This window comes from Elaeis guineensis, chromosome 4 (assembly GCF_000442705.2).
Source record: "Elaeis guineensis isolate ETL-2024a chromosome 4, EG11, whole genome shotgun sequence".
NCBI lineage: Eukaryota > Viridiplantae > Streptophyta > Magnoliopsida > Arecales > Arecaceae > Elaeis > Elaeis guineensis.
Genome location: NC_025996.2, coordinates 39,749,734 through 39,765,021, shown reverse-complemented (window position 1 = coordinate 39,765,021; position 15,288 = coordinate 39,749,734). Strand labels below are relative to the sequence as shown.

The 15,288-nt window shown below is 37.4% G+C and overlaps 2 pseudogenes; both read left to right on the top strand.

Moving 5' to 3' along the window:
- The first annotated feature begins 591 nt into the window (after positions 1-591).
- On the top strand, positions 592-5,275 carry LOC105042977 (uncharacterized; annotated as a pseudogene).
- Positions 5,276-11,602: 6,327 nt separating this feature from the next.
- On the top strand, positions 11,603-15,057 carry LOC105042978 (receptor-like protein EIX2; annotated as a pseudogene).
- The last annotated feature ends 231 nt before the right edge of the window (positions 15,058-15,288 follow it).

The following is a 15,288-nucleotide window of genomic DNA, read 5'->3' as shown; positions in this document are numbered from 1 at the left end:
TTCTATTTTTAGATATGAAACCACTCTTGATTACAAACACACCCCAAAATATGTACTAATCAATCTAAAGAGAGCGAAACAGCAGGGTCCTCCTCAAAAAGTCCAACTATTTAGATAGAGTTCTGGGCGTAGTGTGGTTCTTCATCTCTTCTTGGCGGGATCTCGCACCATTAAAACATTTTCAGAGCTTTCAAACTTTATCGTGCAAGTTAGATTGTTCTCTTTCCTAAGATGTAACAAGTTTTTCACTCCCTCTGTCCCTTGGGTCAGATCTCAATTATCCCACACTGATTAGATTAAGGTGTCCTACAGCTTTCCCACACGTCATGCTAAATGGATACATCATTCTAGCGAGGGGAAAGCACCAAGATTGGATTTTGGCAATTGTGACATTCTTGATCCCCTTGGTGAGTACGCCCTTTTTTTCTGATGATTCAGTAAAAGCTATGACTAGTTTCATAGAGTCCTTTGACCTTCCAATCACTTAGTAGTTACAAGTTGTCAGCAATTAGGTCAAAGCAGTAAATAAAAAATACAGTGAAAATTATGGTCACAATTCTTCTAATAATCACAAAGAAGTGCACTATAGTAATGAAACCAAGTCATGTGCAGAAGAACCAGGCAATCACACAACGCTTTCAAGTTGCTATTAGACATTTGGTGCGAAGTTGCTTAAGAAAACTTCATTCAGCGAAGCATGGAGTGAAAAAACAAGACCTACTTCAGGAAATTAAAGAAAACAAGGGTAAATGGAGGGGAACAAAGTTTAACTCAGGTGATCTGATCTGACCTTAGTAGCCTTTAATATTTATGAAAAAAGAAAAATCTAGAGTTCATCACTTGGATACTTATTCTAGTTTAACAAGAACTAAGGGCCATCGCTGTTGGGGTGGATCCTCAGCCCTTACCCAACTAGTCTTCTTTGTCGCCTTCCGACCAACCAAATGCGCCACACCGACCAGTTTGCCATGGTCCGGCCCAACTTGGATCCATGAGCCCGGCCCCAATCGGCTCTCCACCGACTATGATCGACGACATCGATCAACTGAGGTCAATGGGCTTAACCGAATCAATACTAAACCGATCTAGATCAACATGAGGTCTATATACGACCTTTGACTAGCTGGTGATATTTGACACTTAGCCAACTACTTTCTCGGTGTCCTACCGACTATTCAGTCAAGTAGCACTGTTCCGTAGGCTCATTCGTCTGACTTCCACACCTCAGGGTATGGGTGACAGTCGAGCAGTCGAATCTGAATGTGGCTACCATACTGTCCCGTCAGATCACATCAAATCACATCATTCAAGAGCCATACCTTGGACGACTAGCTGCGAGCCATGATAGAAAGCCACGAGCTCATTAATTATGCCACATGCGTAGTAGTATCTGCCGCCACGACCACTTGCACATCGAACAAAAGGCGTGACCACGGTCAGAACTATTAAGGATGCCCCATGTATCTTTGTACGATGGGACGCGCTCAAAATGACTACCCATCCTTTCACCATTAACTTTGCTTCCTCTATAAATAAAGGTAAATGAAAATCCCTCCAAGTATGTATGTCTCACGCGTAGACACGCAAAGGCTAACACCAATACCAAAACTCTACTCCTCTCTCTATTGAGTGGCATCTCTAATTTGAGTATCGGAGGGTTCTCACCAGAGCTATCTGACAGAACTTTTCTTGCAGATTCTGCATCCCCGACGTCGGGCGGAGATCATTGCCAGCACTCGCCGCCAACCCTCATTCTCACCTTCAACTTTTTTGACTGTGCACCCATCTCCGACGACTACGCATCTTCTCTCGATTTTTCACTGCCCAATACTTAGGCGCAGCTACTCGGCTCCCGGCCAACTGTCCCACCCCATCAGAGAGGCCATGCAATGAAAAGCTGAGTTTGATTCAACATGCACCTAAAAAATGAGTCAAATATATTTCCTTACAGTTGCATGCCAATCTTAAATGAATTCAAGATTGGGCATTCTATTAAAATAGGAAAAATTAAAAAGTTGAAGGTCAGGGAACATTCGAGTGAAACGTTAACGCCACCAACCCATGATGCCGTCAATCATGACCTGGTACTTGGGTCAGTAATACAAGGCCGTGCCCAACTGAAGCTGGATTATTACTCTCCGTCCGTGTGAGCTCACGACTGGGTACCTCACTTCTTCCACGATGTGAGAAGCCTTTGCTGCAGTCCCAACGGGTACATTTTTGCACTTGGTGGGAAACTCTGCTGTTCTTGTGAAGTACTCACAATTATATCTACGTCACTTCAAAGAAAATATACAAAAATATAAAAATATTTTTTAAAAATATTTTTTTTAAAATATAAAAATTAAATATATAAAAATTTACATAAATACATATTCAATCCCACATTAGTTACGAGCTACTGAGATCTTCAGTACTTATGCACCAAAGAATTCAGAACCATACTTTCCAACTAATTTTTTGGATGGAGTTTTGAATTATTATAAAATGGCATCAAAACAGGTCTATTTTATAATCCATGTGAACTAGGGTCATTGTGGCATAGGCCCCTTTGAAATATAGACAAGTGTTTGTGATTATATTTGATTGTATTTAAATCTTAAGCATATGAGGGATGCCAAGGCTTAAATAGGAGAAATATATGAGAATCTATATGGGCATGCATTTTGTCCTATACACTGAAAAGTTCTCCAAAGATAATATCGAAATTAAGGAACCTAAAGGAAGCTTGAGGTCTTGGGTTGTAAAACACACTATGAATCATCATTCAACTCGTCGCATATGCAGAAGTATGTGACTGATTAAGCATATATGGTACCCGATTAATATATACCAAGGTGAACTGAGAGATGATTATTAATGAGTGATCTGTACCAATACTCTTTGAAGTAACAAGTCCTTACAAAGCTATCCTAGAAAAGACGGTTAATTCATCAAAAATTTCTTCCTCTCAAAGAGAACCCACCATTGAAGGCATAAGAAAATTGGTATGTACAAAATTGCTTGTCTACTTGTACAGACTTGGTATGTACAATTGTTTTTAGGTTGCTTGTCTGCTTATTTTATATATATGAAAAACTCCTTCTATCACAAGGCATAAAAAGGTTGGTAGGACTGAAGAGAATCGGTGTAATAACCAAAGTGATGGACTACAAACTTGCCTAGCCAGTGTCAAGAAGGCTTTCATGTGTGTTGACGGGCATCCTAAAGCATTTTCCTTTATTTATGTTGCTGCATTGGTAAATCACGTCAATGAAAAATATCGGCATAACAATATTACCAGGGTCTAGCATCCAACTTAATATTTTGAAAACTGACTTGGACGTTAACTCATTGATGTTTGGGTCATGAGTCAACAGCTCAACAGTGAGTGAAACATGGGTTGATCTTTGGCCTGTCTAATCATTTATATAACATAATAATGAATATTTAAAAATAATAAAATTTTAAAAAATAAAATATGAATAAATATAAAATTTTTGATGGCCATAATTTAATTAGTCAGCACATATGTAATGTCCATACCAGACCCTCATCAAAAATAATAAAATCTTTATAGCATAAAATAATAAAATATTACAATTTATTTTATAGAAAAATAATAAAGAGAGGTCTATTATTATCTTTCACCAAATATATCTCTAAGCTGTTTTAGTATAACAATGACGATCAACTCCCGTGCTTTTCTGAGTTGTTGAATTATTTGTAATTCTTTTCAGAGGGTGTTTGGTTCGCAACCACAATCAAAATGGGAATAGAAATCGGAATGGTTTGGAATCAGAATCGGAATGGCTAAATTTTCTGAAGCATTTGATTCGTGACCGTAATCGAAATTGAAATCGAAATTAGAATGAATATTTGAATCTATAGAGGAAAGTAGGGATTAAGTTTTATATAGATTGAACAATTCTCATTCCATCTTGAAATCGAAATCAAGATGGAACTCCTTCCAATCAAATGAATAGAACGAGAGTCATCCATTCTACTCCGATTTCAGACCTCTATTCCTTCAAACCAAACACTCCCTCAGTGTAGTTATTACTGCTCAGCAGCAGTCAAGGACACTTCTATATAAGGTTTCTGAAAATGTTTCCCAGTGCTGGCCATCAAAGAGCAATACGTCTTCAATCAGATGTTGGTGGGTTCCACTGGAAGTGCAATCCTTTGAGCCAAATGCATTTTTCCTCAAGGAGGATGCCTCTATTTCTCATGCAAAAAGCAATGCACAATCTGAAACCAAAGCTCCTAACAACAAAGCACAGACAAGTTTATATCAGCAAGTCCGCTGGGATCTGGGATTATGTTAGCCAGCCAGCAATTTTTCATACCAATGGAAGCTTGAAATACAATGACATTTGTCAGAAAGATAATCTTTCATGCTATTCTGATGGCCAAAGAAAGCATAAAACTAGATCTGCCAATGAAGGAAGTTTTTGCAACAATCTCACATCCGGTAGCTGTTTCTCATCATCTCCAAAAGTCAAACTTTGAAGAACTGAAAACAATTAAGAAAAGGTTACTGTATGCATCATGCAGTAGGAATGTCAGTAATTCTTTCATCTCTAAAAATATCCAGGTCCGTGGTTTCTCGTTTGCCTGTAGACTCTAATGGAATCGATGAGGTGGCAAGCTTTGGGGTTTCCAATGATCTGAAAAACCCGTATGAAGGTACAACTAGGAAGAAAGTTCTGACCTGAGCCACTAGCAATGGGTCGGATGGAGCAGATGATTACTGCACCATTGCAGAGAGAAACTCTCTGGCTCACTTATCTGCTAATCGGCTTGAAGGAAGTAATATCGCAAGTGAATGTGAAGATGTTTCTAGTGGTAATGTTGTGAATTTAGTAGAAAATGTTCTACAAACTCATGGTTCTTTAATCAGTAGAAAATGTTCTACGCTCCGACCATTGAAAACTACGAAGGAGACAATCATTGCTTTAAGAAGTCCAGGTTCTAGTCTTCACTTTAACTGTAACATAGATCTGTTAAGTTCAACTGATTGCACATCTGGGGAGTGCCAACAAGAAACAGACTCTTCATGCGCAGACATTGAATCCTTGGCGAAATTTCTGCTTGCAAGGATTGTAATGTTCATGATAATAGTAAAAAATTACACGACAAGCTTGTTCATGAGCAACAGTATTCTCTAAAGAATTGATTATCCATACATGATAATGCCGAAAATGCCTTTTTCAAGAATAGACCAAACGGATGCGGAGATTGGATGGGAGGAATGGGATCCAGGGGAAGATCGAAGAGGATTTCCTACACCTGAGACCCAATCGGAGCTGGAGAGTTTTGGGGATGATGGAGTCTTCAAGGACGCCATATTTTCCCTCAATCCGAAAGCTCAGTAGAGGGGGGCAAGATGATTTTTTTTCCAGGGGTTGTTCGAGGACAACAGTGACAGAGGAGGAGATGATTCTTTGTGGGATTATAACAAGAGAGAGGATTGCGAAAAAGAAAGCACAATGGTGGGCTTTACCCTGGACCTCTGTCCCAAGTGACGGCCATGTACTGTAATTTGAGCAGATTGGACCGGTTGAGGTGAACCTTTTCTGAAACCCATCTCAATCGTTCGTAAATTTCAATAATATACCTACACATAATTTAATACAACAGAAGATACAGGTATATAAATATATAAAATATCTATATGAAATATAAATATAAATTGTTTATCTATATACGGGTTGGATTAAGTTAGGTTATTTTTGCTCATGTCTGAGTTGGGTTACGATCAAGTTCGAATTAGATTGAAAGTTAACCTAAGCAAACCCTGCTTGAGAGGATGTTAAAATTTTTGAGCATAAATCCAATCCAGTTTATAAAATCTCGGTCTAGCCTACCTAGTTTGCATGTTGGGCAAATGGGGGCAAATGGGAGCCATATTTGTGGTGTTATTATGGTCATGGTAACGATTTAAAATCATCGGGTTATCAGCATATTATATCTTTGTTATTGTTTTTGGTCCACTTCATTTTAGGATAAATTATTATCCTATTCTATTTATGTTATCAGAATTTTTTTGTTGTTTTTATGTACTATAACTTCTAAATTGGTTGCATATCTTCACTTGGTGATCTAAAATAGTATCATAATTTTTTTTTTGTTTTAGAAAAAGAATGTCATATTGTCATGATCGCTGTTACAGAGGTCACATAATTACCAACATAGTGATGGCCAAAAAAAAATTCCTATTATGGTGAATAGTGAAAGAAACTAGCAGCTATATTACCTTCTTTTTATTGATAATTAATATTATATCATTATCTATATTACTACGTACCATCTAGATAGTTTTAGACAAACAATAAAACAGTTAATAAAGATTTTAATGAGGTCCATCACAACGAGTAGTAGCAATTGTAAAACTTTTGCTTATTTTTAAAGAATATGTTGTTTAAAATATTTGTTGCCACTGAAACATGGGACTCCATCGAAAAAATTGGAGTGGTAGCATGTTTTCTCAGAAGAAAGACCTACAAGGTAAGTCCGGACTAGAGTTGGTTCCAGTGAGAACCTTCCGATGCTCAAATCAGAAAATAGATGAATAGATAAAAAGGAATACAAAGAGATTATTCGCACGTACTTTGAAGCTCTCCTCGAGATTTTTTGTAGGCAAAGGCCAAAAAGTCATTTTGGACAGGTTATATGACCGATTTAGATGTGATATGGTAAGATTTTCGATCGAAATTTCTAAGATCGGGTGTTTACACTTATTTCATTTTTTTCAAAGTTAAATAAGTATCACAAGAGCTTTTGAATTTTAAAATGAGGATGCTGATTAGATTGAATTGACTTCTTTTACTGAGGCTTCGGCATGGTCCGATGGAAGCAGGTGCCAAAGAGAAGAAGTGACTAGAGTCAACTACATTCAATGAGGTAAGATCGGTGAGAGCTAGAGTATATCCTTGGCTGAAGTCGAAGATCGGCCAATTTAGGTATCCGATCGTCTATAGATGTTTCCAGTTGTTGCTTAGGAGAATCACTAGGAATCAAGGATCGTCAGGGACCGAAGCTAGGATCAAGAGGTCCTGGATTATGCACTGAATGACTTCAGATGGTTTTTTTACGGTATAAGAGAAACACATGTTCTTTCGGAATTGAACACTTTCATTACTGACTGAGCTGTGACATCGGTCTAGCATATCATATCATCTGTCTTTCTGTTAGTCTATGTCTTCGGTCTGGATAATAAATTTTCCTCCAATAATATTAATGATGAGGCCATGCTTCTCAGACTTTATCATGATATTTCCATGGCCAATTAGCAGAATTTAAAACCTTTTCATTCCAAAGAAGACGCAAATATCACGAAAGCAAAGTGGACTTGACCCATTAACTATTAGGTTCTAGCTGGACATGGTCTGGTTTGGGAATAGATCGGTTTGAATTTTGTTGTGGTGTAGAGAGGGCCTCTTTAGTCCCACATCGGTTAGAATCAAGAGAAAGTATAGCTTATATATATTAGGATCTTCTCTCTCATGTGAGGCACCTTTTAAAAGAAAAAACTGAGAGGGCCTCTTTAGTTCCGTATATAGAGATTCAATCCCTTGATCCATGACCGCAACAAGTTTCAAAATTTTCTAAAAAAAAATCAAGATTTTGAAAGTATGGATACAATTTGGCAGGGTAAATTTTAGAGCTACAGCTCATTATGTATGATTATAGTTGACCAGTTTAATTTAGATGGGGATCAAACTTCGTGGTATCTATCGAAAAGTTGTGGGGGCTGCAGGGGGAGGGGGTGGGGGGAGGGGAATTATAGAGTCCCAGCAGGATCCAATCACGGCCACTCTGAGAGGCTACACGAAGTGCTGTAAAAAGAAACACAGTCCTCCTAAAACATTTCTGAGACACCTTAGGTATCAGAACAAAGCTCGCCCACGGTCAAACCCGGTGGCCCAACAACAATACCGTCTCAAAGAAAGTGAAGAGGGTGAGTTACACACAGGCACCAGCCACAGGCTTCACAAGCCTGAAATCGCTAAAGAATCCTAACTGGTCGTTTTGCAAGCACAGAGGATGCTCACCAGACAGACTGCTGTTGTGACAAATAAGGTTGCAAGGACCTCAAAACCATGTAATGGCCATGCCAATGTTTGGGAAAATATAGTTGCACTCATTCCTGAAAAGAACAAATATTTTTTTGTACAACAGCATATTTAGAACAACTCTTCTTCCAGAAGATCCTAGAGTTCCTTTCATGCCTCACTTCCCGACAAATTGCCACACACAATAGATCAGCTACTCTTCTAATTGAATGTTTAATTTCTTTTTCCTCTGGTCTATCCAAAGCCCATGCACACTTGAGGGCCATACCCCGATATTCAAATGAATTTTGAATGCCATCCAAACGTAACGAGCAAAAGGGCATTTAATTAGCAAGCATGAGATTGATTCCAAATTTGCTCCGCACATAACGCAACCAATACCAGTCTGCCATCCTTTTTTTGCCAAGACTTCTTCAGTATGGAGTTTGTTGTGCAAAGCAAGCCAAAGAAATATTTAAACTTTTCCAGCACCACGGCTTTCCATAGGATATTATGGTATGGACATTGCAACACTTTATTGTTCAGGAAGTCATTAAAGGATTTGACAAAGAATAATCCATCATTCGTGAGCTTCCATGAAGGTACATTTGCAATTGGAGATGGTTTGATATTTGCCAAGCAAGTTTGGAGCAAATCCAATTGTCTAGATTGGAGAACGGTCAAAGGTCCCTTCACTTTGATCTTCCAAGCAAGAGCTTTACCAGGCCATTTTGATTTTTGAGACAGCCAAACAATTCGATTGGGCGACTTAATGGTATAACTTTTCAAAAAGGAAAGCTAGAGCAGCGAATCCGCACCAAACATCCTCACGAATTTTAGAGCCACCACCCAATTTGAAGGAGATATAATTGGCATTTAAGTTGTTGCACATGCCCTTCCAAATTGGGGACATCCATTTGGACTTCTTTTTCAATCCCATCCCAAACTTCATCTTGATGTGTTAAATCTAGATTAACTATACAATGGATAGATCTCAGATACTTATATATGGCAGGTATCCAAAGAATATTTTTCGTCTAATTATTTTGGATGGAATTCTAAATTAGCATATAAATTAATTTTTGATAATTATGATATAAAATAAAAATAAATAATATAATTAATATTTAATTAAAATTATTTTATTATGAATAATAAAAATATAAGGTAGCATATATTGTATATATTGTACTATTATCACAATTACAATTTAAAGGTTTTTTATGTAATATACAGATACATGAATATTGTGCAATGCATGTTAAATGAAGCAATTCAGTAAAACAATAAATTATTAATAGTACTGAATTAAAAATTAATTATTTGATAAATAATACAAAACTAATTAAAATAAAGAATATAGCTTGCTTCAGCAAGATCTATAAAAAAATGAGAGTTTGTTAAACAAACATACAAAATATGAATTAAAAGTTGGATTAAGAATATAATGAAGATGTAATTAAATAAAATTGAAACAAAATAATATCTTAAATACAAAGGAAATGTCAGTTAACAAGTATTAGAAATTAAAAAAAATATATAGAAAAATTATAAATCATAATAATCAATGAAAATATTAAAATAGATAAAATTCAAAATAAAATTAAATAAAATAAAAACTATGAATAATACAGGCGTGAACGTGTGCGCGCGCGCGCACACACACACATATATATATATACATATATATATATATATACATATATATATATATACATATATATATTTATACATATATATATACATATATATATATATACATATACATATATATATATATACATATATATATACATATACATATATATATATATACATATATATATATATATACATATATATATATACATATATATATATATATATACACATATATATATATATATACATATATATATATATATATATATATATATATATATATATGTACTCATTCTATATTTGATCCCCATTCTAATTTTTTATTCCTAAAATCCAGATGTAGTGTTAAAGATGGGCCGGATAATCATACTTCTCATTTTATAGAAACTAGATAACTATAGTTAGGCAAAATTCTTTGTGCATCGCTTGTGGTGTTGAAAATCTAATGTGGAGCACACCGCTTCATTCTATTGGATCATGTGATCACCGCTTTTCAACGCGTATTTAATATCTATTTAATGTCTGCAGTTCTACTTTTTCGTTTAAAATTTTAAATGATGAAAATGTCCTTTCTCTTTCGAAAAAATTATGACATCATGTGCTGATATTATGGCATCTTACATTGAAATTATGACTTTCTGCATAGGATGTCATAATTTTTTCACATGATGTCATAATGAGAGAAGGACATTTTCATCATTGAAAAGTTGATGACAATTTTTTAATGACGAAAGTGTCCTTCCCTTTTTATAACATCCCGTGAAAAAATTATGACATCCTGTGCAGAAAATCATAATTTCAATGTAGGATGCCATAATACGATCAGTACAAAATATTATAATTTTTTGAAAAAGAAAGAGGTATTTTCGTCATTCAAAATTTCAAACAAAAAAAATAGAACTATGGATATTAAATGCATGTTGAAAAGTGGAGGCTACATGATCTAATAGGATGAAGCGGTGTGCTTCATGTCAGATTTTTTACACCACGGACAGTGCACAAAGAATTTCTCTTATAGTTAGTTAGAGATGCGTGTACCATCCCATAAATCACTATCCCTGCATTTGAACTGTCACATTTGCATGGCTAAAAATAGCGTAGTGATTCACTCAACTTTATGGAGTAAATTATTGGGAGGCAAATTAGTTTAAACATACCAAAATATGCTATTTGTTCTTCCATGCCTCTAACGCGGCATGGTCAAGTCAACATAATAAATTCTCAAGCTGTGTGATAAATTTAATGTAGAATGTATTAAATGATTTTTCGAAACTTGTTATAGCTGTAGAAGAGCAAGCAACAATTCAGCATCAAGCTATCAGACAATTTTTAGTAGTTAGGCAAACTAAAGTCTGGCAGCTGCTCCTCGGCCTCCGTTTGCCTCAGAAAAAGAATTGTTAGGCAAACCAAATTCGAGAAGACCAACACAAGCATGTAGACTTGCTGACTTCTTTCTTATGGAATGCGAGCATTGACCTCTATCGGCAGCTTAAAGCAGTGTTTTTAGTCTGATTCTGAATTCAGGGTTGACTCATGTACTTTCATGGCTTCTTCGAGAATCACGTTGCCCCAACAACTTTTCTAAAAGATTTTTTTTTTTTTTTGGAAAAAAACCCTCGTCTACTTGTATCTTCTCCCACTTTGAGAACATGATTTTTTTTTTTTTTTTAATTCTAGATGCTGGACGGCCATTAGATAATGTTTGCCGTGTATGATGAGGTGCATGCCCGTAGATCGCTTTATTTGGTGGACGACCACCTTCTAGTGGTCGTCATCGAGTGCTGTATGGTTCTTCGTCGTGCGCCCACTCACAGTAGAGGATCCATACAACATTGGTGAACCATTCATCCATGACCGAGTTTTTCAGTGCACTAATCGGCGAGTCGCTATTTTCTTGATCAAGGATCACTTAAAGAATCCCATTCCCGTCTCTCTTGAACTACGTTCTCTCAACAAGCTATCCTCCCTTTGCTCCTTTGCATAGGGAGATCTCATGGCTTCAAACCATACTTCCATTCCTCTTACTTGTGTCATCTGGATTGTGTTCCTTGTTTTCTTTGGATCCATGCAACTGTGCCCTGTTTAAGTGGAAATAGTTCCAAGTCAGGAAGCTGCATAGAGAAGGAAAGGAAGGCTCTTCTCGGCATACAGAAGGGCATCTATGGTGCCCACAAATGGCTCTCTTGGGATGGAAAAGACTGCTGCAGATGGATAGGAGTTGGATGCGACACCATAACCGGACATGTCGTAAAGCTTGACCTCCACTATCCTTATCCATGTGATGTTGCATATCCGGACGAACGTTGCCCTAACAAAAGCGAGGTAAGTCCTTCACTACTTGACTTGAGACATTTGAATCATTTGGATTTGAGTATGAACTATTTTGGTGGTGCCCCAATCCCTGACTTCATTGGATCTCTCGCCAACTTGGAGTATCTAAACCTCTCTAATGCTGGGTTTGGTGGAACACTCCCTCACCAACTTGGGAACCTCTCAAATTTACTCCATCTTGATCTCAACAACGGGTACCATTTGGATGTTAATAATCTTGATTGGTTAGCACAGATCCGTTTCTTGCAGCATCTTGACATGAGTTATGTCCACCTCTCAAAAGAATCAAATTGGATTCATGTGATCAATATGCTCCCTTCTCTTTCTGTCCTGTATCTGTCTGGTGCTGCTCTTTCTAGCCTTCCCTCAATTCTACCCCATGTTAATTTCACTTCTCTTACCATACTTAATCTCTTTGGGAACAACTTTGCATCAAGTATACCCGGTTGGTTGTTCAATCTTAGCAGCCTTGAACATCTCAATCTTGGGCTCAGTGATTTCCGTGGCAACATACCACTTGCCATTGGGAATCTCAAGAAGCTTCAGATCTTAGACATGTCAACGAACAGCTTCAGTGGACACATCCCAGAAACAGTGTGGAGTCTCAAGAGCTTGCGGTCAATAGATTTGTCTTGGAACAGTATCAGTGGGGGTATACCAGAAACTGTGGGGAATCTCAAAAGCTTGGAGTCCTTGGACCTCAGGGGCAACAGCATCAGTGGTGAAATACCAGGAACCCTGGGGAATCTCGGTGAGTTGCACAGGTTATATTTATCAAACAATGTTATCAATGGGCAGATACCAGAGACAGTCGGAAATCTTCATCACTTGGAAGAGTTACGCTTGGATAACAACTCTTTAGCTGGAGTGATACCTAGAACAGTGGGTAATCTCTGCAACTTGTACAAACTTGATGCTTCTAAGAACAATATAGGTGGAGAGATTACAGGATTCATGGAAGGATTCTCGAGATGCAGCGCTAATAGATTGCGATATGTTAATTTGCATGACAACAATCTTAGTGGTCCATTGCCCAGTCAGATAGGGGAAATCAAAAGTTTGGGATCTCTTAATCTCGGTGCTAATTCACTGAATGGTTCAATTCCTACATCATTAGGGAAGTTATCTTCCCTGTCCGAGCTGAATCTCACATCAAATTCCTTGGCAGGTGCGCTGACTGAGGCCCACTTTGCCAACCTCACAAGCTTATTAAGTTTGGATCTATCTCATAACTCATTAACAGTAAATGTAAGTCAAGATTGGCTTCCTCCGTTTAAAGCAAAATACATCAGAATGAGGTCTTGTCCACTAGGGCCCAAATTTCCTCAATGGCTTCGGATCCAGACTAATTTGTTGGAACTGGACCTATCTAGTGCAGGAATATCAGAAACTTTCCCTCATTGGTTTTGGGACACGTGTCTGCCTCGCATGGTTCTTAATGTTTCTCAAAATCATATGAAAGGAAATCTACCTAATCCCATCGAAAAAAAGAAAGGAAAGCTGCCTAGCTTTGGACCTCTACTGAGTAACGAGCCAAGTGTAATTGATCTATCCAACAATTTATTCTCTGGACCTATTCCCCCAACCTTGGCTAGTCATTATGGCGGTCTCGAAGTTCTGGTTCTTGCACATAACAAGCTCAATGGCAGCATTCCATCAGCATTTTGTGAGGCAAATAATCTAGTAGTTCTCAATCTCGCCGGCAATGATTTATCAGGAATTCTCCCTGACTGTTGGGGCAATTCATTAGTTTTGAGTGTCATTGATTTCTCAGATAACAAATTATCAGGGGGCATTCCTAGCTCAATAGGATCTCTCAGTCACCTCAGCTCACTACATTTGAGAAACAACAGCCTCTCTGGTAAAATTCCTTTGTCATTGCAACAGTGCAAACAGCTGATTATTATTGACCTTGGCAATAATAAGTTGTCAGGTAGTATACCTGAATGGGCTGGAGAGAATCTCTCATCATTAAGGGTTCTTTGTCTGCGATCAAATATGTTGGATGGCAACATTCCTATACAACTGTCACCCCTTGCTTCTCTTCAAGTGTTGGATCTTGCTGACAACAAGCTTTCTGGAAATTTACCACCATCATTTGGTAATTTCGTAGCCATGATTGGGATACCAAATGGGAGCAAACCTATTCTTTCTGGAGATGTGGCCTCCTATTACGTCGAAAATCTCCTGATAACCATGAAAGGTAGAGAACTTATATTCACTGCTGTGCTCTCACTTGTGACAAGCTTAGACCTCTCAGACAATAATATCTCTGGAGAGATTCCTGAAAAGTTTACAAACCTTCGTGGGCTTTATTATTTGAACCTATCGGGGAATCATTTGACAGGAAGGATTCCAGAAAATATTGGTGCCATGGAGCAGTTGGAGTCACTTGATTTATCAAGGAACAACTTATCAAGCACAATTCCTACAAGCATCTCAAATTTGAATTCTTTGGAATACCTGAACTTGTCCCACAACAATCTTTCAGGAAGATTTCCAAATGGCAACCAACTTCGAACCTTAATAAATGATCCGTCTGTCTACATGGGCAATCGGTATCTTTGTGGATTCCCACTGTTAGAAAAATGCCCCGATGATGAACCAGCAGAAGGTCCAACAGCTCATGGAAGGGAAGAAAAACAGGATGAAAATGAAAATGATTCAGAAATGATATGGTTTTATGTTAGCCTAAGTCCGGGATTTGTGGTTGGCTTCTGGGGCTTTCTTGGCGCAGTGATTCTCAAAAAGAGTACAAGGTATGCTTATATCCGATTCATTGACAGGATATGTGATTGGATTTATATGGCTATAACAATAAATTCTGCTAGGCCGAAGTCCAAGGGAAACTGTGGACGCATGTAAGCAATTGCAAAGTTGTAAACTTGCAATGCTTTCCCCTGTATGTGGTTTAAGTTGGCTTGATGCTTCTACGATGAATCATGCCTGAAAGATTAATAGAAATATGGATTATTAGAATAAATAGAAAAGCTTCGAAACCATTTAAATGGTTTAGTTATTAAGGACTCCAAAAGATTGACCTGCTGTAACTGAGTGAATTGCTTAAGCAAAATTCTCATAGAATCATCTCTATATTTGCTGTATGCTGAAACTTTTCTTTCGATGCTTTTATCAATGTAAGTGATAGCTCGGTAGCATCCTCATTGTTTTGCTCAGAAAAAATATTTGGATGCTTTATTCTAATCATCATTTTCAAGTAACGTATGCTCAGCTTTCTTTATACTATGGATTTTATGATATGGCAATTGGAAAACATAAG